The sequence below is a fragment of the Pogona vitticeps genome, chromosome 12 (assembly GCF_051106095.1).
Source record: "Pogona vitticeps strain Pit_001003342236 chromosome 12, PviZW2.1, whole genome shotgun sequence".
NCBI lineage: Eukaryota > Metazoa > Chordata > Lepidosauria > Squamata > Agamidae > Pogona > Pogona vitticeps.
In genome coordinates, this window is record NC_135794.1 from 25100415 (window position 1) to 25125995 (window position 25581).

A 25581-nucleotide genomic window follows, 5' to 3' on the forward strand; every position below is an offset into this window, starting at 1 on the left:
CAGATGAATTTTTCACGTTCACGAGGCTGAGAGTCAAAAGACATTTCCATGCAAAGTTCTTTTCTGCCTGAGAATCTGAAATGAGATCTATTCTTCTTCTCCCCCATCCAGATTCTTGGCATGAATCACAGCAGAGGCAGCTTTCTGAAAGAGCCCCTGGAGTCTGGTTTTAAGGCTCCAGGAAATGGCACACGGCACAGCTCCTGAACCCTGAGAGAGAGAAGAGAACGGTGCCATGGAAGGGATAAGATCATTTCTTCCCGGTTGCAAGAGGGCTTACGTGGAAGCTATCTTCCTTCGACCCAGAGGACGGGAACATGTCCAGAGGAAGGCGACCAAGATGATAAAAGGGTCGGCAAACCAAGCCCTGTGCAGTTGAGAGAGTTGGGTAGGTCTAGCCTGAAAAACAGAGGAATTCAGCTGATATGACTGCCATCTTCAAATATCTGCAGGGCTCTCCCTTCCAGGCAAGATGGAGCAACCTTGTTTTCTGTTGCTCCAAAGGGGAGGACCTGAAGCACTGGATTCAAATTACAATTCAAGCTTCTCAGTGGTCAGACATGTTTACAGAAGGTGGTGGGCTCTCCCTTGCTGGAGGTCTTTAAACAAGGGACTAGATGGACTATCAGGGATAGTCAGGGATGCTTTAGCTGTAGCTGTCCTTCATTTCCAGGGGCTGAACTAGATTCCTTCCACCTCTCCAGTTTTTGTGATTTTATTATTCTAAGAGTTCCTTCAATGCTTGTCAGGCAAGCTCAGGGACTGCCTTCTTGCTATCAGTGTCCAGGGGTCTCCAAACTGTGGCTTGTTTCCATAGATCAGGGACCTGCTCTGTTTCCTCTGAGACCTTTCAGAGAGCTTTGCTGGAATGGTGATTCGTGTCCAGGGTTTGGCCAAGAGAAGCAAACGTCCCACAGAGGAGGTCCTGAAGGGCAGCAGAGCTCCCTAAAAAAATACAGGTGCCTTAAAAAAAAAAACAAGAACTACAAACGAAAAGCCAAGTTTTAGAAAACGAGATTAAAAACCAGAACCAAGCACACAAAGCAAGCAAGAAAACAGCAATGTTTTTTCAAAAGGCTTGCCAAGAAAACTCATAAGGAGTAATAACTGAGTCAATCTGGAGTTGAACAGAAAGGAGTTCTTAAACCACATGTTTTCATATGGACGTGGGTGTGAATATATAGATGCACTTGAGCATGAGGACATATTGATGCATCTTGAGAGAAGTATCAACCGATCTTAAATGAGGGAAGGGCTGTAAGTTATGTGCAGAGCAGATTTTTACAGGCAGAAGCTCCCTGTTTTAACCTTCAGCTGCATCTCCTGGTAGACCTGAAATAATTCCTGCTTGTAACCCTGGAGAGGCACTATCAGATGCCAGTCAGAGCTGACAATACTGGGCTGGAGGGAGGGAGGAAGGGTCTGCCTCTCTGTCCTATTTCTTCCTGCATTCCCACCTCTAATGCTTTTGGGGTTGCAATCACCCTGATTTTCTTATGGGAAGATCTCAACTCAGACACAGTTTTCAAAAGTGCCCACAGGCATTCATTGTGCAGGGGTTACAGAGTCGGCTCCTTCAGTCTTACAAATCCCACAAACAAAGGGAGGACAGAGCAACTGCCCCATAAAGATCTGTTTGTCCTCACACAACTGTTTTGCAAAAAGGGGCTGGTGTGTGTGTGTGTGGGGTGGGACTGGTGAAGACCAAGACAGAGACAGGGAGACCAGTGTTGTCTCTAATATATTTCAAGGCACAAGATAGTTATGTAGAAACTCATTAGAGCATCTCTCTTTATTGTAAGAATTCTGATTAAGCTGAAAAACACGCACTGCTTCAGGCCAAACAAGCAAGTGTGTCATCATGTATAGATCTTTCCTATGTAATTCTTGTAAATCATCTTCAGGAAGATGATTTTAAGTGGTGGAGTGTAATTAGGATAATTGCTGCTTTGCAGAAGCAGCAATAAGTTGTACCCAGTAGGGACAGAGAAGCGGGCGGGAAGGCAGAAGGTGGCATTGAAACCCATCCACGTTATTTCACCTGAAGCTTCTTCTCCCCCCAACAGACACTCAGCAAGCCTAAGAAAGGTTTCGTTCATACCTGCTGCAGTAAGGCACCCACAACGTCAATCCCCTGGCAACCAAGAGACCCCAGGCCCTCCAGGTACTCAGAAACGTCGGTAGCCTAAAGTGTCCAGAGCGTGAGACCTGATGGTACCCCTCCACTCAACCTGGGCCAGATCCAACCTTTATTACTGCGTCCAGTTGATCTGGGCACTATAACTTTAAAAGGATGCAAGCTGAAATGAGTCCAGAGAAGAGGAGAGTGTTTGAGGGCTATGGAGCAAGACCTATGAAGGACCTAAGGAGGATCTGGCCCTGTTGAGAAGGAGCTAGTCCGTCTTCAGTTGCTCCAGAACAGCCTTCCTTGGCCTGGTGCCTTCTGGATGGGCTGTACCACATTCCCCCACACCTCTTCCAATTCTACAGTTATGCCATCAATTTGTCTTCAAGAAATTTGTCCAATTAAAAAAAAACACATCAGGATTAATAGCTACCGCCATTCCTTCTTGGAGCAAATATCATGCAAAAACATGGTGTATGGAAGAGATAGTATCGGCTGCTGCAGACATGTGGCTCTCTCTGTCCAGCCGGGGCTTGTCAGTCTATTTGGGGGCGAATCACCCCCAAATAATCCCCTCTCATTCATCCATCATTCCAGTAACCACTCCTGCCATTTTCTCCCCCCCCCCAAAAAGAGAAATGTTCTGTATATCCCACCGAGTGCACCTCCTTTGTGGGTGGCCTCACTCCAGCGTAATTAAGGAGTATTTTACAGCTCGCATCAAGCCAGCAGCCCAAGAATGCTGATTTGGCCAAAGGCCTGTGGGGAGAGAAAGCTTACTTCACCAGCCTGTTCTGTGGGTCCCTGAATACTGGCTAGCTCTAATTTTATGCTTATCTTTTACTCCTAATCATTACAACCTGAGGAGATGGGTTACCTACCTTCACTAATCGCTGCTAAATAGGAAACTAATGGGAGAGGGTCTTTGATCCGTTCCAGCATTGCTGTCTGTTCCCCTCGAGCATATCTGTACATAATAGAAGAGCATCTGGCTACCGCTAACATATTTCATTTTGTGCATCATTGCTTATCTTAAATAATGTGTTAGGGAAAATATTATTATTATTCAAGGATAAGGAAAAAAAATGCTTCCATGTGGTCTGTGCATCTCAGGAGGGCAAAATCCCTAATTATCTTTGATTTACTGCAGTCTCACTAAATATCACTTTACCTACCCTCAGCCACTCAGATTAACTCTTATCTCCCTAGATGGAGCTTTAATCCTTTCTCCACACCAACCCTGCCCCCCAATGTGGAACAGACACAACTGTTGTTGCTAGCTGTGCCACTGATCAGCTTCCGTCTTAACACCAAAGTTAAATATCCCAAAGCAATCCAGAAATTAGCTGCCATGAAAGTCTGGTTGTGCATCATTTGCTCTTTAATGTGGGTAAATGTGAACTTCAAAAGAGATTCCTCCCCCCCTCATTTTTTTCGGGGAGGGGCTTATCTGTCAACAGTGGTTTTCCTGCTTCTAAAACCATCCCTATATTGTTGCAGAATCACACAAAGGATCAACTCCCCTTCTAGTTATTTTTCATAATGAACGCAGCCCTTGAGGGTTCTTTAGATGGACACTGATGACCAGAGGGTGTTTCTTTAAATAAGCACTGCCAGCTGGCGGCTACTGCGTGCTGGAACACATACCCCTTGTGTGGTGGAGACTGTGTGTATGGGAGAGAGAGCAGCCACTGGAGAGCAGTAGCTTTGGAAGGAGAGTAAACCCTGAGAAATCCTGCCAGGCAGGAGGAAGAGGAGGAGGAGGAAGAGACCCCCCCCCCGAGAGACGTTCCAGGAATGGAGACCCTGCTTGTGGAAGCGCTAAGGCTGCTTTGCAGACCTGCGGTCTTCTCTCTGGGCGGCAGGGCACCCTGGCCCGCTTGAGAGCAGGCAGAAATCCAAGGGGCTCCTGTGCCTCTGACTCCTGAGGAGGACCACAGGTGCCAGGGAGCTTTGCAGCTTTACTGCATAGATGGCAGAAATGGAGACGGCAAAATGAAAGATGCAAACACTTCCATATGCAGGGGAAATCCTTTTTAGTCCAACTGAGCAGAATCCTTTAAGGTGTGTCACTCTATGGAAGACCAGGGCCCCTTCCTTCCCTCCTCTGCCAACGGCAAAAACCCAGACCTGTTACGTTATGGGCCGTCAAGTCCGAACACACTTGAACAGACGTATAGTGACGCTAATATGACTTTCAAAGTAAGGGAGGTAGTTAAGGAGTGGCTTCACCAGTTCCGATCTCCCAGTGAATTTCCACAGCTCAGTAGGGATTTGAACCCAGGTCTTTTGCATCCTAGTCCGTCACACTATCCACTACACCCACGCTGGGAATCCATTACCCAGATTGTGGGACACCCCAGAAAAACCTAGACTGCCAGGCTCGTTCAAGGAGTCCATGCCTGGTACAGCTGCAGAAATGATTTCCGTACAGCATTCCCCTCCTTGCTTCACTGGAACGTGAGGAGGGCGCAGATGATGTGGCATGGAGGGTAGGGATCCAGGTGTCTGAAAGGCAGGGGAAGAACGTGTTCCCTGGGAGGTTCAAACGTTGCACCAGGTGATCCTTTGTGAGGATTCTTGCTGCACAATTTACTCATTTATTAAAGAAGAGGAAGAAAAGGAAGCACCTCCTGCCAGACAGTCCAGAATCTTGATGAAAAAGGACCCTCACAATACATTCCTTCTTCCTTAAAGGAACGGGCTTATTGAAATATTGTGTGCCACTCTGCAGAGCTTACACTGTTAAAACTATAAATCCTGTTTTCAATTAGCATCTCCTCTCCATTTATTTTGTTTCAGCTACAGGGAGGAAAACAAATCAATGCACACTTGCATACTGGGTTGCTAAAGACCAGGCCACCAACTTTGATGCGATCAAGATTTGCCAAAATGTTGTGCATCCTTAAATGCTGTGTTCCAGGTTCTCTTGCACAGAAAATCAACTCAGCTCAAAAACCTGCGATTAAAGTGCTCCAGTGATTCCTCACATCCTTTTCTATCTATTTTGTTATTCTGCCTTGAGAAGTTACTTCTGACTTAACAGCAACCCCAGTAGTGGTTTTGAGCCCAGTGAGAAGTGCTAAACACTCCTGTGAGTTTCCACGGAGATTCGAGTCCCGAGTCTTAAATTCTAATCTCTTGTCTCCTCCAAGGCACCACACTGGCTCTCTCTCTCTCTCTCTCTCTCTCTCTCTCTCTCTCTCTCTCTCTCGATAGATAGATAGATAGATAGATAGATAGATAGATAGATAGATAGATAGATAGATAGATAGATAGATAGATAGATAGATAGATAGATAGATAGATAGATAGATAGATGATAGATGACAGACAGACAGACAGACAGATACAGTATATATCCCAGTGTGGGCGAGCCATCTTTTGTGCTACTTTATAATGTCCCCCCACACACTCACACACCAATGATGTAACAACAAGCAGCGATAGGTTTATGTTTGTGACATCAGCTTTCTATTTGGCCAGTGGATCAACTAAATTATGGTAATTTTACAAAAACCCATAGAAAGAAAAGGAAAAATAGGTTGAATTAAACAGGGATCAATAACTGATTCTGCATTAAGTTTTCCATGGTGAAAGCCACTTGTAAGGGGGATAAAACCAGTTATTTTCCAAATGCTGATGGGAATCAGAAGGCAAAATGACTAATTTCTCAATCAAAGATGCCTGGGTTCAAATCACGATCGTGTCTATTACACCCCTCTTTAGGGGACTTCTGACCAGGCACAATTTTGCACCCTGACCTAACTCACAAGGATGTGGAAGAGGAAAACTGGGATTCCTCCCATGTACGCCTCCCTGAGCACCGCAGATTAAGTGGGATATAGAAAATTGTGTGAACACGTCCCTGGGCATTAAACCCTTGCTGATTTGTCACTTTTCCCTACTTCTTAGGCCCATCTTGGATTTGTTGGTCCTTCTAAAGGATTCGGAAACTACCACTGGCATTAAATGCCACTCCTGCCCTTCTGCGACACATGTGAGAACACAATACCTATTTTTTTTCGTGAGGCGACTGTTGCTTTTGCATATAGACTAGGAAACTGCCTCAGATGACATCAAACTGTGTATTCATTCCATCCTTTGTCCTGCAAGATTCAGAGAATTTCCCAGGTCTTTTAAAAAAAATGATGTGTGTGGGGGAAACCCCAACAACCTAGAAATATTGAACTTGGGTCTTCATGCAAAGGTCATCTTCTGTCATGGAGCTCGGCTCTCTTTAGATTTTAATCATTTTGCAAGCCATTTTCAACTCCTTTGGGACAGGAAACTGGATCTACTTTAAATATTTCAGTGTCGATTCACGTTGGGTCACAGAAAACAGCAGGTGCAACAACACCTAGTATCTTTGGATTTTAACAACATTGGTTAAAAATAGAAAGTGGGAAAGCTGCCAGAGTTTCCTTTAAGAAATAAAGCAGATTTTTAAAAATGCAACCTAAACACAGCGATTTCATTTGTTTTCCTACCCTTACAGCTGCCAAGTAAGTTTAATAAGCCATTGTTTTATGAAGAATCATAAAAATAATAAGGAAACCATTTTTATATCTCCGATACATACTAAACCAACATGTCGCTACAGTAATTGACATTTACATGGCCTGAGCCTGCTTTGATGGGACAATAACTTCACACTCCATTTCCTTCTGCTTTTTTTCCAAGATAGTTACTTCTAATTATAATTAGAGGCTTATGCAAATTTACGGATTTTGCTAAGATGTTTTTGTCATTTTCATTATAAGAATTTTTAAAAAGGAAAAGAAAAGGCCTCCCGAGAGACCACACAGTGCCACCATAGATGAGAGTGTGCACACGCACGCAACCATCTCTCCGTATAATCAAAATTCCTTATTCCTCTTGGCACACCCTCAGCGTTTATTCTCAAAGCCTTCCTTTCTCCTCCTCATGTTCTGCAGAACTGGGACTTGCTCTATCCTGCCCTCGTAGCATCATTGTAAGCCACCAGTGGGGGTGACTCGCAGGAACCCCCCTTCGGCCCATGGCCTAGGAGCAGAAAGAGCTTGGAAGGTGGGTGAGGTTGTCCTGCCTCCCTGCCTGCCAGCCAGATAGTCAGTGGAAGGGGGGGGGCCTGCGTGGCCGCATGGAGCTCCAACCAGAGAGAGAGAGAGAGAGAGAGAGAGATGGATGGAGCATGGGAAGTGGCCTTTTTTCCACATGGCATCCAAAATGTGGCACAAACCCCACAAAGATGGCCATCTCTCTTGGGGCTTTTAGGGAAATGAGCAAGATGATTGGAAAGCCACTGTGATACAGTGGATCAGCTGTCACACTAGGATTCGGGAGACCTGGGTTCAAATCCTGACTTATGGCTATGGACATTTATATGGGGTGTGGCAATGGTAAAACCCCTCCTGAATTTTCTCCTATACTGTACTTGAAAACTATACAAGGGTTGCCATGTCAGATATGGCCTGATGGAATGTAACAACAGCAACAGGGATTGTTTGAATAACAAGCATCAGGTATTGGATATAGTCTGAATCCCTTTTTCTCGTGTCTCAACCTTTTAAATACAGTGTTAGAAGGATATCTTTTTTTTTGTCTTGGTTTTCACTGGGTCTTTTGTGTTTGCATAGATGCAGACAGCCTTGTGAGTCCTGCTGAGAAATCTTGGTGGAACAGAAGTTTAAGTTACAAATAAATAAACACAAATCAAATAATGGTGAGCTTGATCTAACGGTACTACTTAATTCTGTTTACACAAACGAACAGAACACCCTCCTGCTTGGAAACTCTACAGTCAACCCACATAAGTGTTCATTCTGCATGACATGGAAGTATATGTTACAGTGCTGGACATAAAACAAGGGAGTCCTGAGTTCAAACCACTTTTTCAGCCACATTTTTTTCCAGCCTATAGTGAACCAGCCATTATTTGCCCAACTAAACCTATGGAGAAGGTGCATTATGTTTACACCCCATAAGAAACTAGCAAAATTTTGAAGAGAGAGCTAACCACAGGTGCACCACACAGCTAATTCTGATTATAATCAAAATATATCCCCCCAAAAGGCAGCCGTGATGCACCATGATTGGAACTTTTCATCTAGAATAATCAACTGCCTGTCATCCTTTGACATCCAGTAACTAAATTTCATTTCTCCACAAATACAAACTATCCCCAGAGCACTGAACCAAGCAAAGCAGCCTAGAAGATTGAGCACAAAGCTGTCATTGCAGTAATTAAAACATCCAAGTTTTAAAACTTTCAAAATGCCCAGTGGTTTGTGACCCCATTATAAGCACCAGTTTTGCATAGATCTATCACATTAAATCAATCAGATCAGCCAAATGAACTGAGATGGCTTTAAAATTAGATGGTGCACTCTCTAAACGTAGTATCAGATGGTGTTTCATTAACATGGGTGTTTCTGAACTCTTCCCCTGCAACAGCTGCACACACTTTCTCTCCTGCAACTTTTCAACCTCTCCCTGACCCGAACCTACTCATTTGCAAATCTCGTTAGCTAGTGTAGGGCGATTTCCATTTCATGCCAGGCTTCAAGCTACCCACTGATGGGATCACTCTTGCAAGGAGGAATCGCACCCACCTAAGACCATGTGGAAATATTTCACCATGCTCTCCAGATTGTACCACCTCAGGTGGCAGAAAGCACACTTCTCTGCCTCCCTTCTCACATTTCTTGCAGAAAGACCAGCAATGTGAAGAAAGCGCACACATCTCAACGCTAGCTATTTTGGGATAGTGGGACGACACCTTCCCCCCCCCCCAAGCAAGACCAACCCAATGATTTGTGGGTTCCCCGCCCTTTTGTTATGCTTTCTCCCATTTGCTTGAAATAAACTTTGCATAAAACTCCTGTGTGAGTGCAAAACTAGTCCCACTTCCTTGGGAACCAAGGCAGAAACGCACGGCAAGCACAACGGGGCAGACTCACAAAGACTGGAGCAACTGGTCCAATGCTTACAGCCCTTTGTTACAAGGCAGCACTTCGTGCATGTTTCCTTGCTTTGAACAACTTTAAATGAAAAGTCAGATGTACTTGACTGCAGGCTAATTGGTGAAGAACTTAATTCTGCCAGGCACGGGTGGGGGAGGGAGTCTTGCATGGAATACATGCAAAAGAAGCCTTAAGGGTGGGGTCCAGGGTGGGCTTTCTCCACACCTCCCTTTATGGTGTGCACAAATCAAACCTGGAATTTTAATCCAAATTGAGAAACCATGGTTACTAGTCCCAGTTTAAAATCCTGGCTTGTTCCAACAGCACACCATGGTTTAAGATCATAAGAACAGACTTAGAAAATAGCTGAAATCTATATCTGTGGAGAGAGTACTCCCGTGCATGAATCCACACAATTCCCAAGGCATTAAAGTGAAAGCCAGAGCTAGGGGTACTGAATCTAACTCTGGCTGGGATAATGGATGGCCTATTTTTTAGGGCAGCCCTCCAAGTTGCCTACCCTTGTTCTAAGAACTGTCCCAGATTCGCCTTTGGGATCACTGATCAGCATTCTTTCACTTGACATTCAATCAATGACTTAAATGTGGCTGATTTCAACACGTGGCATAATCATCCATCAATCAGTGCCATGGTGTTGTTGTTTTTCCTAATGCTCCTGAGTTAATGATGGTGTCGCCTATCAGTCATTTCCTTCCCTCTGTACCAGCTGTGGGAGGAGAAAGAGGAAAAAAATATACATATAATCACCCAGAAGAAGTAAATAATTCATATCTCAATTTAACCTCTCAACTGCCTGGAAAGCATCCTCGCTAGCTGAAATGGGTTCCTAAAGTCTATATGAAAAACGATGGTTATCATTTATTTAACGCGCACTGCCACCGCCCGAGGAGGAAAAGTTTAAAAGTAATGTCAACAGACAAAGAATCATAGCCAGAGTCATCTGCTTAAGCTCCTGCTTCCCTCCCCCAAGGCAAAAGACTATGTGGATTCGTTCAGGGCCGTTCTATATGAAAGAGCTGACAATCATAATGGCAATATGAAAGGAAGGTGCTTCAAACAAGGGCTTTGAAATATCATGAAATTAAACCCCTGGTTATTACTCAAGATTTTGGGGCTTCTCATTTAAAAATACCCTTAAAGCAAAAATTGTTTAAAATAAATAAATAAAAATCGAGGTAACGAATCCGATAAAGGAAATGATTGATGGAGCAGTCTGGAAAGACGTTTATTTATTTATTTTGCAATAGAGAGAAATGAATGATCCCCGCTGTGATGATCTGATGCAAAGCAAAAGCAACAGCCCGGTGGCTAGAGGGCTCCCCCCCCCCCCACAAGAAGTGATTTTCACACTGGCTGCACTCTGGCCCATCTTAAAACCAAGGCCAGAGTGTGGACTCCTTTGAGTTATACAGGCCAGAATCCTAATGTTTATGCATGTTGTCATAAGGGAAACAATGTAAATCGCAGTGGCAAAGTGAGCCCATATATGTGGGAGGCACAGGCCTTAGAAAGACTATTAAGTAACAGTCGCTTTGCACACACACAAAAAGCCACCTGGGTCAACTGTTTTCCTCCACTCGTTTCCACTCATCGCAGAAGGGCCAAGCGGGCTGGAGTTGGCTGGAGCTGTCGTCCAACGGATGGGGAAGGCTCTGCCTTTAAGGAAGATGGCTAGATAGTCTTCTGAGCCATGTAGTCAAGGTGCACAGCTTCGTTCTGACAGCAGTTCAACTGAGCAGAGAAAGTACAATAAGATGCAGCCCATCTGGACGAATGCTCACTCCAAGCTAGCTCCTTAGAACAACTGCTTTCTCCCACTCTGGAGTGCTGCAAAATTATTTTCCATTATTAGCATGGGTTCTAATAGGAGTTGTGATTAGGAGAAAGGAAAAACCTGCACTTAATTTGCACCTATTATGCAAAGTGTTTGATAAATGTTTGGATAATATTATACATCTTCGTTTTCCCCACCCATTATATCGGCTCCAGGTGGAAACAAGAGGCAGACAAGAATGGTAAAGAGGACTGCGGCCAGATGAGGGGAAAAACCACAGCATACAAAGTACAGACAACTAACTCAGATTTCTAGATTATTGGTTAGGTTGCTAAAATAAATATGTTGCACATCCTTAAGTATATACTTTATAATTTAAATGCACTGCAAATGCAGGAAGATACATAGCAGTCAATCACTAAAATATCACTTCAAAATGCTTAATAAAACAGACTGGATGATCAAAGCTAGGGTTCATCTATGCTACTAGCCATGCATAATCTCAAAAAGAGCATGTGATTCAAGATAAATTCATTCAAAGAACACAAGGTCATAATATTATGACAAGTATAGATGGGTGTACACGTCACATCTCAACAAGAAACACATTGTAGCACCTTCAAGAAAAACTATATAGTATATTTTAATGTGAACCTCCATGGAATATTGTCCACTTTATCAGCCATATGAGTTATAACACAAAGACTACATGTTCTTCTTCATAAAACTCTACCAAAGTTTGTCAGTTTTTTTTGCCCAAACTTGGGGTGGAAAGACCTTGACATTTTAAAAGAGCTGAATGTGAAGAAATGTGAAAAAGGAGAGGTTTGGCCATTTTCAGACAGGATCCTCATCCTTAAACAGCTTCGGGACAGGGAAGGGCAACGCCATATAGAGATCAGGTCCGCCGACTGAATTTGGACACGGCAAATGAAGAAGAGCTTATTTCCATTCATATTTGGAGCAGTTAACACAAACTTACAAATGTTTTGTACTCAAGAGAGAAAGAACGTTTGAAAAACTTGTGAATGTAGGAAACAGTGAAACTGGGAATTTTTATCTGTGTCTGCAGCCTCACAGTACATGGATTCATTTCATAGGTAAAAATGTCTGTAAGTGGGTGACTATGCCAACACCAAACCTTTATGTCCAACTGAGATCAATAATAGATTAAACAGAACATAATGGCTTATGTCACGAATGAGGGACTACGAATTCATAGCATCCATGAAAACTGGTTATGTTGGCCAACACTGATAACAGCAGTAGCCCAGTAATGTCTGGAAAGATGCATGTCTTCTAGCCTTATCGGAAGACACCCTGTGTGCATTCACAGAGACCACGAAGAAGAAAGTAGAGTTTAGTTATGACTCCATCATCTTCTCCAACAGCACATGAAGGTGATAGGATGAGAGCCAGAACACAACCAAGAAGAGTTAAGAAGAAGGGATCACCATGATCAAGGAAACCCTATGAATATCCTGGAGCCACGCCTAGTGTATAACAACATTAATTAAACCCCCCAAACATTTCACTGCCTATATTTCCCCCCCCCCAAAAAAAAACCTGGAGGGGCTCTCCAGTCACTTCTAGTTCAGTGGTCTTTTCCATTTCCCTATTTCTGGGGCTGATATGGTCCTTGGTGGATGCTGGGCTGAAAACCTAAGCACTCAGTGCATTGGAATTGCCCACTACATAGTGTTCTATATTGCTGCCTCAATTTTCTGTACTGTATACATTGCAAACTAAAACACTCACTCGTTCCAACAGCTGTCTGTTAAGCTGTCTATTTAAGTCTCAGTGACAAGACTTAAAACACAACTGACCTACTGGGGAACCTGCACAAATGGTGAAGGTCCAGATTATAAACATGTGTGCGAGTAGACAGTCACTGCTGACATTTTGAGGTTACAAGTGAGAACAAAATGACTGCTATTTCTTACACTATAATTAGAGCACAGCTGAAACTTCTCAGCTAGGTTAATTAACATCTGACACATTTCACTATTAAAATAAGTTGAATCTGAATATAAAACCTGCTTTAATTCTCTAAGAGCTTAGAAAGCTGTGCTATCATCAACAAGGAAAGACAACCAGACTTCTCTACCCCACAAACCTTTGTTCCTCTGACCAGTTAATTGTATTTATTTTAGTCTGATTTTTAAAAAAGGCACCTTGCAGAGGCGGAGAACATCCCAGAATACTTTAAAAGAACAGTTTTCAGGAAGCCTGCATAAAGACATTACAACACTTAGGTTTGGGTAGGTCTGTGCTTTCATTACATCTAGTTGTGTGCATTATTTAATATAATATAGAAGCATTATATATCTATCTTGTATGTAATCTGGATATACCATTATGCACACTACAAATACAGGGCATATCACTGCCATAACATATGCAATATACCATGATACCAAGGAACCTTGATTTGCAATTTGTTTTAAACCAGCAATTTTAATTATACCTCACTTCAAACATCAGGCTGCATGAAAGATGCACGCAGGTTTAAGCAAAAACCTAGCACTTGTGTCTTAAAACAGGTATTATGTGGACTCATAAGAGGCTGATACCTGTATATACAAATGTGAATAAGAACATGTATATATTTTTGTTAAAAACATCAACAGGAACACCAAAACAAATGTACAAAATGTAGCCAAATGAGAAACTTTGCAAAAACAACTAGCTAGATTTCTATCTAATTTAATTCTGTTTTGGAATCCACCCACACCCAACCACGAGCTGGTAGAAGTGGAACATGCCGCCCAGCCTCCGTGGACTGGGCCCAAAGCAGCCGTGGTAAACCTGGCTTGTTCTTCCCACTACATAGAGCGGCCTCTGACCGAGTCATGCCACTGGCCGAACAAGCGCTGTGCCCTTAGCGGTGGCTAGCGTCAGCATGTTTTAGGCAGACGCCTATCTCAGCTTTCCTTGGAGATGCCGGAGACGAAGCCCACGGCCCTGTGCCTGCCAAATCCAGTGGTGCCTCGCATAGCGAGGTTAATCTGTTCCGGATTAACCTTCGCTATAGCGAAACATCGCTGAACGTGACAGAGAAAGCCACTGGAACACATTAAACATCGTTTAATGCGTTCCAAAAGGCTCCTTTACTCACCGTTCAGCGAAGTTTCCTATGGCCGGCAGCCATTTCTGCGCCCTTGTTAAGCGAGGGGAGGGCGCGAAAACGCTGCGCGTGGCCATTTTGGGGCTTCCGGCAGCCATTTTGTCCACTGAACAGCTGATCGTCGGGGCTTCGTTTTGCGAAGATCGGTAAGCGAAACGCTTACCGATCTTCGCAAAGCAAGTTTCACCCTATCTAAAAGTCGTTGAGCAATCGCATTAGCGATCCCAAAAAAGGGATTGCTATGCGATTTCGTCATTGTACGGTGCGCTCGTTAAGCGAGGCACCACTGTATGTCCCATACCACGAAGCTGCAGCTTCTCGGATTGTCATCTGTACTGCAGCTCTGCCTCTCACCCACACGGACTGAGCTTGGGGTTCTGGGTGAGACTTTTAAATCGGGGATATCTTTGTGTCAGGAATGAGGCTCACACATATGTCTTTTCCCACTTGGCCAGAACAGGATGCAAGGTTTTATACGAGTTTCTCTCCCACCTGCCTGATCCCTTCTACCTTGTCACACCAAAGGCAGCCTAAACCCATCTTTCAGGAAACTGTCTGCCCTCCTCATAGGTGAGGAGAAGAATGAGGCCATTTTTAACTTGCCAGGAGGGCTGAAGCTAGGACTGATCGCCCTGGCATCTCCCTCTTTAACAGGCAACAGGCTTTGCCTCTTGACCTACAGATGTCTGGGGCTACGGCTCCCATAACCCAGTGTGTGTGTGTGTCCAGTCGTTTAGTCGTGTCCGACTCCTCGTGACCCCATAACCCAGTACTACCAGTCAAAACAAAACCACCAGGCCACAGCTTCCTCATTGCCGAATTGGAAAGATCAAGTAACAGTCGATGGAGAAGACGGTCTTTGGAAAGCCTGCTGCCAGTCAGAGCAGGCAATGTTGGGAGAGGAGGGGAGACCATCTGACTCTGTTGACTGCAGGTTCCTTGGTCCTCATGTGCCATTTGGCTACAGAAGGATCTCTTGTTATTTTTTTGTTAAGATGGACCGATGGACCGGGAGCTCTGCTTCCTTCACTTTTTTGGAAAGAAAGGGGGAGGGAGATGGGAATGAGTGAGAAAGAGGTTGCTTTGCAAACAGACACTGGTACAGCTTGCATGAGATCTCACACGGAAAGCAACAGCAAATACTTTTAACACTCACTGCTCTTTTTTTAAAACCCTTTTTGTGAAACTTTTAAATTTGTAAGCTTCAAAAAGCAGGCCTCTCAAAAAGGCACCCCTCCCTTCCTGCCACTAAAACTTGAAATGGCTTTCATGTTTGCAGCAAAATGCAGGATGGCTATTTTTAGCATTTCACTGCAATTGTCACATTTCTATCAAAGTCTACAGTAAACACAAAAAAAGGTAGCTGGATCTTGTCTTTATAAAAAAATAACCCAACACACCACAGTATTACATCTCTTAACAGACATAAAGCACACCAGGTAATGTCTTTGTGGACAGATAATTCCTTCTCTCTGGTGGAGCTGTTCAACCCTACATTACCAATAATATACCTGAGGCACATCTTAATCCCTCTGATAGACACTGTGCCTTGTATCCTGCTAGTTAAAGAGGCATGTTTTTGACTGAAGACAAACACTAATGCTTAGGTGTTGCTCTGATAACTGACTATTATTTCCAAGATGACCAGGATTTAACTTTTACAAGCCCATGCATTTGGCATCACCTAAATTGCCCTTAAAAATGAAATCCTAGGGTGGTGCATCAGTATCAGGGAAGGTGCATGAAAATTAACTTCAGCGATAATCCTCTTACAAAGGAGTGCACCTTTATTTTAAAAAATGATGGGGGAGAAAGAAGCAACCTGGAAAGAAATGGCAAGTGATTCATATCATGTGGATTTCATTTCCTTGATCACTTAGGAAGTGATGTGCAGTCCTAATGCTAGGGAAGGAGCAAGCCTCGGATGCCATTCCTCTCAACAGAAGGTTGGTGCAGTTGAAGCAAACTTTGGGTGCATTTGTGATCTATCAGATTTTAATCTATCTTGACTGGTAAACAGATTAGCTTCAGGGTGTCTGGGAGGGAGGGGGGAAACGCCACAAGGCATATACGCTGGTAGTCATATATTTAGGCTTGACACTTGCTAAGTACTCCTACAGGCTCTCCGTTTTGACAATGCTGGTAAGTGATCGGGGAAAAAGGAAGCTTGGACGCTTTAGGAAGCAGTGAAATTATGCACCAGGCAGCCCAATTTAGGCAGAAGATTGCAGCAAAAGACAGACGCAGGGCTGTGATGACTGCCAAGATGAAATTTTCACCAGGACAGTTTCAAACGGGCATGACGTGTGGAAAAAAGGCGCTCATTCAAAGATCAGGAGCTTATGAACAAAACAAAATCCTGTTCACCGGCTACATGGGGTTAGCCAGCAGTCCATTCAAGAGCTGATTATATATACAGTAGTAGTTATCTAGAGATCACGAAGACAAAGGCCACGTGCTCAACTTATATTGAGGAATGAAGTCCAACATGGTTTTTCAATGGTTGGGTAGACCCAAGCCATTAATATCTCACTGCAAAAAAACCCCACCCCACCTCGCACTGGTCCATTTTGCTCTAATGGAGGAGCAAAGTCATCTTCCAGGAGCTGAATTTTTTGACGGAGTGTTTTGATGGGTCGAGACCTCTGTTCCATTAAGGATGAAAACATCTTCAACAACCCGGTACTTCACTGGGCAGTGTTCTCCTCCCGTCCCCTGCTTTCAGACTCTCTCGCTCTCGCTCTCAGATCAGACCGCACTTCTAGCTGTAGCTGAATCCCACCTTCCCCCTTCCAAGCTGTGATATATGAGATTATCAGCTTTTTATATTGTCACGTTAAACCAAGAATAAGAGGGGCTTGACTGAAGGCCATCCAGAGTGTTCCATCACTGCTCAACAAGGCCAGCCGATTCTCCTGTGGAAATGTCCGGTCAAAATAACGGAGAAGCACTCCACTTTGCCTTAGGCACAGATTCTCAAATGGTCAAATATGGTGAGAAGATGTGCCGTCTGGAGGCTACTGTCAAGCTAACTCAATTTAACTGAGTAAAAGCCAAGAAAGGTTGGGAGAACAGAATAGATCTCTATACACCTCGAGATGCACCAGTCCGACTTCAGTAGGCTTCTATCACAGTCCCCTAAACCATCAACATACGCTTCAGACACATCCATCAATGACCCTGCTGTGTTTCAGCACATTTTGGCGCTTGTTCTAAATGATTTACAGGCAGGTGTCAAAGCTTTACAAGAGACAGTTACAGACACCACTCCAAGCTCCGTGATATCCATTTATGCACTCAAAACTCTGCTGTACAAAGCTTATATCCAATCAAGATCTATACCAGCTTTAATCCCTGACAATACGACAGTGTGGAATGGAGTTACATACAGTATTGATTGAAGTGTAATAAGATTTGCTGAAATTATGGACAAAATATTGAATTGTGCATGCAATAGCAAGACACAGTGATTAAAAAATGCATGTATTTACAAATAGATATCTACTGTGATAAACATTTCCCTAACATTTCAAGCCGAGTACTGAAAAATCCAATACACTCAAACCATAAAAAGAAACCTTGTATGGTTTTGTTCAGGTCAGGAAAAAACAAAAAGCAATATTCTAGCAGAGCCATATACAATGTTATAAACCAAAGCGCTGAAAACAAAAAGTTAAATCATTCCAGATTTCAGACTTTTTATTAGTTATTTTTCATTTTGCAAAGAACATAAAAACTTCCATTTGATATTGCGAAGTCCTATTAAAAAAAAACAGTCTGCCTCCTGAATGCCATTGCTCACTCTTGCCCTCTGCCAAGAGAGTAGCCTTCTTATTTTATGAATTCTAACATGGATAGTGAAGATGTTGGGACACAGACAGTCCAGGCTTAAGATTTTAGGAAGAGCACTTCCCTTCCCAAAGTGGCTTTCGGAAGCGGTTACAGAAAAGGAAAAGCCCAGGTTCTCTTCTTATGGTCTAGAGACCCAAACAACAAACCTGTAAGTTGGGGTCAGCACTGATGTTTCATCTAAAGTGAGTCAGAGAGAGAGAGAGAAAGAGCCACCATCAGCTGGATTCAAATGGGTTCATACCTCCAACCCACTGTGCGTGCAGTCCCAGCCTTGATCAATGCGGGGAAGACATTCAGCTGGACACGCTCAGCATCTCTTTTCAGATTTTTGCACTGAACACACAAAGGCTGCAGGTGGAGTGGACTATGAGCGGTCACTTCACGTTCTCGGACTCGCCAGACCAGACCACCCCAATCAGCAATAGAAGGTTTTTGTTTTGCTTTGCCTCACGGCACCCACATGTATGTGTCTCAAAAGGGAAGGTAAAATGCCATTTGCTAAATCTGTAAAACAGGAAGCGACCGAGAAAATAATTTCAATGATAGCATTTGGTCCTTTGTCTCTCAAGCTCCCACTGAACTGCAGTGACACCTCCTGGTAAGACACAGAGACACCTACAGGTTTTTGTGTGTGTGTGTGTATGTGTTGTGTATTATCTCCTTCTGAACTTGCTCAACAAGCCAGGAACTTAGCCAGCTTCACATTCACAAAGAAAAGGATTTTCTGGACTTGCTACAAGAATGGAAGGGAGGGAGAAGAAAGACGGTCCATTTCATGCACTTCACTGGTGCAGGAAGCAGACTTGTGTGCCATTAGTGCGAAAAGCTGCAAGCCAGCCCAGCTTTTCTGCATGCATTTCTGCATGCAAAATGCTAACATGCATGAGTTGGACCACCACTAGAATGCTTATCTGTTTATACTAAAGCTTGTCAGAACCTATGGGAATAAAAAAAAATTGCATACCACTCCATAGTCAAGACTTTCTGTGGATTAGGCCCAAGGGGAGAAAGAGTTAATTTTAAAGTCACTCAGATCCGGAATAAAATGTCAGCATTTCTAAATTCCTCAAGGATCAACCTGCCCTCCACATAGAGTGGCTGCATGTCCTGTTTTAAGAAAGACAGTTCCCAAATTTGAAGGGCTGTGAAAGAACAACCATGTTTTGGAATATATTCTTCCCTGGAAAGGCTTTCCAGCCCGCATCAGAATTCAGCACCAAGATCTAGACGGGAAGAGCAGGGTCTTTCAAGATGCCCATCATCCACTGCTGGCACGCAGATGCTCTGGTCAGGGCCAGCCTCCCTCCCTCCCCCTCAAGGTAAAAGCACCGCAACAGGTTTAAAGGATATTCACGATTTCCAGTTTTGCATCTACACATGTAGATTAGGGCACAGAATATTAGCTCTCCTTTTCAGTAAAAGAATGTTCTCCTTTTGGCGGATGTAAAGCTGGCTACCCAAACTCAAAACCCTTGCAAGGCAGACCAGGAGGAAGTCGATCAGATGAAAACCTGAGACATTTTATAAAGCTTTAAAATGACTAACACACTGACAAAGTGTAACCCATTTTTTTCCAGTGACGAAAACATTTCTGTCTTTAATGTGTGCAAACATTCCCTCCCCCCCCTCCCCGAGCTTGACTACTTTCAGTTTGCTTCAGCATCGTTTCTCCCCCGACTCCCCTGCTGCCTGGACTTTCGTGGAAAAGATGATCCCTCCCATCTGCATCTCATAGGAAACTGGATACCATAAATGCTGCAGGCTATATACCAACATCACTGCAGAAAGTTTACAGTCACCCTGGCTTAAAAAATAAAATGAAAAGGAAGCAGTATGTCTCCAAGAAAGCCTCTGCTCCCCCCCACCCTTCTGATCCTTTTGAAGAACGCTGTCTGAATCTGGACAGTTGCCAAGTTTGCCTTACAAAAATCTACACTGGTAAACTGCAGGCCACTCAGATAAAAACTATTACTCAGCACTTCTAAATCGCTAATTATGCCAGCTACTTTTTACTTGTTCTAAGATGTATACCTGCTCTTCCACACGAATAATTAGCATCCCCACCAAGACAGACTCTTCAGGTACTCCTTGGGTGCCAACGGACAAGGTGCCCAGTCACAGGCTTGCTCCAATGCCACGTCGAGCTTCTCATCAATTAGCTGCAATTAGTTGCAACAAGCTGTGCAAGCCTCACAGAAACGCTAACAGGATTCTGGCCAGTGTATATCTCCCTAATTGGAATATACACAATTCAAACCTTTGGAGAAGTCAAAGTATTTAACTTGTCTGGAGTTTCATCCATCTGTGAAATTTATTTGCTGCTGCGATCGAGTTTCTCTCACTTTCTGGAGACCAATCTTTAATCAGTGAGATGAATTTAAATTGATTTAATAAACTACCCGCCTCAAAGCAAATCCCAGATTAATTGGGTAACGCATTTTCTTATAAAAAATTAAGAGGGGCCAAATTTATAAGAAATTAGGAATGGTCAAACATTTCAGTTTGGGTGTCTCTCAAATTCTCTACTTTATCCACACGAACCTTTATACCTGTTTTCATGGGGAATTCTCATCCAGTGTACATTTTCACATAAGACAAAATTGCAGTTTTCCCATCACATAAGAGTCTGACACACCTCCCACTGACATGTGCCTTTCTGGCGGCTCTTCTTGAAATATGCCTTTTTGGAGAAGTGCCTCAAAAGATTCTGAAAACTGGGGAAGGGGCAGAAGGATTCAGGTCTGCCCACGTATTTGGATATGTTCCTGTCCCAATGGTAACTGGAATAAATTCTCCCTCCACCAAAAACTGAAATGCCAGCCGAGAAGCACCTTAACAAGAAACAGGTTCCTCTCGCATCTACTAAAATGGACCTGCTTTGATAAATATGCACTACCTAAAAACAAGAAGCATGCTTTTCTTCAAAATTAATTTTAAGTCCTATGCTAATGTTTGCAGAACTCATTAACAGATCAAGGAAACATTAGTCCTTTAATTAAATAACTTTTAATCATGATGACAGCCTTATTTGTTACCTGGAGAAAAAAAGGCTATCCTGCAGAAATCCCTGCTAACCTTTCACATCCACTCACAGGAAAAGGGGGACAATATTTTTTGGCTTCTTTTTTCCTCTCTATAGCGGTAATTATGACATTTTAGAACTATTTTGCATGCCCTGCAAGGCAATCAAGAAAATTCATTTGACAGCCGCAGCCTTCCGGTGTTGAAGCGTCTGCCAGTGCGTAAAAAAGAGTGACAACATGTTTCCACGGAGCTCCTGGTGCAGGCACATCTGTTGAGCGTCACGCTGCTGAGCATTAAAACCCCATGCAAGAGGATCACGAGAGCGGTGCCATTTCACTTAAACAGCAAAACCGGAAAGCCAGAGGAGCCAGGTTTCTCCTTCTCTTGCATGCAAAATTAAAGAATCTAATTGGAAAGCCATTTTTGCAAGCTTTAAGCACAACTTTCCCTTTTAAAAAAAGTAATAATTACAAGTTGGCAACAAATCACACCAACTAAAGTTTCAGATGCTGCAGATAATGAGATGAGTGAAGCAAGCCTGCAAAAGCCGTGAGGGGAGGGGGGGGAATGGCGAATTGATTGCAAACATAAAAAACGCAACATGCTGCACTCCAAAATGAAGATGTTTATGAGAGCTGGATGCATCGAATCTTGGCTCTGTCTCTCTTCCAAGCCTTGAAATGCACACCTGGCAACCTTTCCTCCCTTTGTGGCCCAGAGACGGAAAGAAAACTTCCATCCAGAGGCAATCCAAACTCCTGGCTCATCAAGCCGACTGCAGATCTCGGCTGCATCTGCAAACAGGCAGCCCACTTCTACATACTGGTCTTCTTACTCAAGGATTCTTTCCTTCAGAACTTAGGGAGGTCTCCCAGAGGCAAGGCCACATCTTGGGTGGTTCTCAGGAACCTGAACCCCAGGGTTGTAGGAGACCAAGCGACCTGCATGCATATCAGGAATCACCTTCCATGCCAAAAGAAAATGCAGGTTTTTTTTATCTGCAGCACCTCATTAACATTTTGGTTTGGTCTGTTATGGAGTCCAGACACTAAGATCAACTCACTCTTTTTGCCCCATTGAGCTCTGCTGTGCCACAGATTTTTCCTCCTATTCCACGGCTGACTGACTGTGGGTAGGTGGGGTGGGGGTGGGGAACTTCTTTGTGCGACTTTAAAGGGTGTTGGAAGGTGAAGGTGAAGGTGCGAGAAGGCAGCGGCCTCAAGTGGCTGAGGCACAGACTGGTAGCTCACTGGGCGGGCTTCCTGGATCTCTCCCAGTTTGCCCATTTCTTGGAGGCAAAGCCATGCCCGACACAAGGTCAGCTCCAAACCGCCTCAAGCAGCCTGCTGCTCGCCCAGGTATGAAAGAGGATGACACCCTATGAAAAGCTGGTCTTTGCCTCTGGCAACCAAATGGCCTGGGCAGGGTCTGTATGGTTGTGTGTGGGGACATCCCAGCCGGAGGGTGGCCCAGCTTCTGGCAAGGCCTGAGCACTTTCAATACCCAGATCCACCAGGGCTGTGCATGGTTAGTCTCAGAATTATGCCAGAAGGGACCTGTGTTCAAGTCTCCTCTTGACCACACAACTTTCAAAGGGCGACGCTTGGCTAGTCACACCCTCTCCGCCTGGCTTACCTCACAGGGCAATTCATAGGATAAAGGGGATGGAGAGGAGCTTGGTGAAAGGCAAAGGACAAATACAAACATCAAGCAGTAAGAAACGATTCTGGGCCAAAGCTATCAATAATTGCCAAGGGTTTTGGAGATTCAACCAGAGACAAGCAAAAAACAAAACAAAACCCTACAACAAACAGTATTTGTGGAGTGAAAGCTGTGTAAGGACCTGATCCTGATATTTAGCAGGTCAAGAAAAGGGGGCCGGACTCCTTGCAACGCCAGCTTAACAAGGGAAAAGTGCTGTGGGGGGAGACGCCAGTTCCGACCTCCAGAACTATGAAGATGTTTACTCCCACACCTGGCAAGAGAAAAATGGAGCACCAGGATCCTTTCCAGCTGGTTGCACACATCCATTATGGCCAGATGTTAATCTTTCCATGAGCTTGTGGGTGGAAGGCAGATTAATTTCCCTTGGGCTTTCCCACCACTTACTGCTAAACACGCAGCTGGTAAGAGAGGCAGGATGGGATGCATCCATAGGACATCTGTCAAGGTTCTGATCACAACAAGTAGACTGGGAACAACTGTTCCTTTACCCCCACTAAAGAGAGACGTGAAGGTGAGCCGACAGAGCACACACACTGGCCACGCCCCCCCCCCCCCCCACAGCCTTGGCTCCAGTTGACAGGAAAAGCCTGTAAATCAGTGGAAGAGAGCCTGAGTTGCATGCACGAGGTGCCAGACTCCACCCTTCATACCTCTTGCTTTGAAAAAAGGGATAGGGAAGAGCCTGGGAGAGATGTAGATGGGGATTGTCCTCAAAGAGTTATGGGTGCCAAACTGTGGTACAGAGACTGATTTTTTTATTAGCTCGAGGGCCCGTCTCTCTCTTCTCAAGAACGCTGTCTAGACCTTTAAAGCAGATTTGGAAGTCGGCTGGACTGCCCATTTAATGGACGACCATTCCCTGCAAATCGGGAGCCACAACCACCCTGCTAGAGACCATCTGAGTGGGGCATGTTTCAGAGTTTCTGACAGAAACTGGTTGGAGGGAGAGACGGTACATTTGGATTAATGAGATCAGAAGCCTCTTGAACAATCTTGACCACAGGAAGTGGTCCCCTCTTCCAAGAAGGACTACGCTTGTATGCTGTTTCAAAGCTAACATCTGACCAGTTGCCCAAAGGACAGCCGGCCATAGAGGGTGGCAGCTCAGGTGCTTGGCCCTCCACTCCACGTTTCCTCAAGGAGATTCCAGCACATGTATCTGTGCAGTCCGTTGGATTTTATTCCATTTTATTCTTTGACACGTCTGGTGTTAGGCTTTAGAATAAGTCTCAGGGAACAAGTTAATCTTTCTGTACACTTACTCGGAGAAGATGTTTTGAATAGACTGTTAAAATTTTACAGCTACTTGGATGTTATGTTTTGTCATTGTTAATGGACTATCTTGAAATCTTGTTATATTATATAAACTTCCCTGATGTTGCTGGGAGCTGTTCCGAGCACTGTTTAACATGAAAAAGAGATGCACAGATAAACAAAGGAGAATGGAGATGATTATACATCTCTAAAAGTATAACACAGCTGGTTCAGCTCCTAACGTTCCTTTTCCTTCTGGTCAAAAGGGTGTGTAAAGCACTATTAAAAACTGATCAAAATCCTCAACAGAGGTAAGGTAATATGCAAACACTTATATTCTGCATGCAGATCAAGATGACAAAGAGCTATTAAAATCAACTTTAAAATACACAAAAATGAAAGATGCAGAGACGTGAGACAGAAGCTCCCCTACATAGGAGAGAACACACTGAATGGAAAAACAGAGATGATAATCCACTGTACACCATTCAACTGAAACACCAATGGCAAAGCAGTTGATTGCTAATGGTTAGATCCAGTGTAAGCTAATGCTCAGAGGTGACCCACTCAAATCACAGGACCTAAGTTAGTCCTGACATGCTTTCTGTGCTGATTTCAGTCTCTCTGTCCTAAGAAGTCTGGATGCAGCACCTCTCATCCCAGGAGTTTGGGGGGGGGGGGTCTAGCAAGGTCCTGCATATGACGGCAACCCTTATGAATATTGAGACTGGGCTCGGGCCACCCACCCAGTGAGCACCAAGGGGGGGTTGAATACAACACTGCCATGAATTCTAAGCACACCACACCAGTTCTGCCCCTCTGGGCATGGTCTTCTCTCAGACAAATCTGGTGAATGTGTAAAATCTTGAGGCAAATAAAGAGAATGCCCAACCATCTGGAAATGGAAGCTGCATCTAGCAACAACACCGAGGTCTAGGGTTGCTCCCCCCCGATGCAAAACCACTGGTTTTCACATCTGAATTATCCAGTCTTCTTGGTAATCAGCTTATCTATCTATCTATCTATCTATCTATCTATCTATCTATCTATCTATCTATCTATCTATCTATCTATCTATCTATCTATCTATCTATCTATCTATCTATCTATCTATCTATCTATCTATCTACGTATCTACGTATCTACGTATCTACGTATCTACCTATCTACCTATCTACCTATCTACCTATCTACCTATCTATCTACACACACAAACACACTTGACTTGCATTAGCTAAACCTATCACTATAACTTAGTATAAATGCAAGTATGTGTAAATGAGAAATTTAAGTCTAAGCTCACTTCTCCAAGACTTTACTTTTGCATTCCTCATTCACTGCCTGGTTTTCTCCAGCATTAATTCCAAACTGAACCAAAACCCATCTCACTAGGATTTTTTTTTTTTTTGGCCAAAGTCCTATCAAACTGCCAAGGCCACTAGATTTGTTCTCTCTTGGCTATCAACACAAACCATGGTGTGTGTGTGTGGGGGGGGGGTGTCTCCTCCTGTTCCTGACCTGCCTCTCCTCTAAGGCATTTCCAAGATGGCCAATGTGAGGGCACTTTCATTATATTCTCGGACCAAAAGGAAGAAACATTATATAAGTGCGCCGAAAGGCACATGGGGACCAGCAAGGGATTGCTTCTTTCTTGGTATTTGGTTGCCAACACCCAACTACAAAAATACGTATAGATCCGATTAGGCAGAAAAGGTACATGCACAGAATCATCTTC

The 25581-nt window shown here is 43.9% G+C and overlaps 1 protein-coding gene across 10 annotated transcripts in view; it reads right to left on the reverse strand.

The window, feature by feature from the left end:
- The window catches only part of SEMA6D (semaphorin 6D), a 232925-nt gene that overhangs the window by 199612 nt on the left and 7732 nt on the right, over nt 1-25581 (reverse strand). The gene's annotated exons all lie outside the window — the stretch shown is intronic.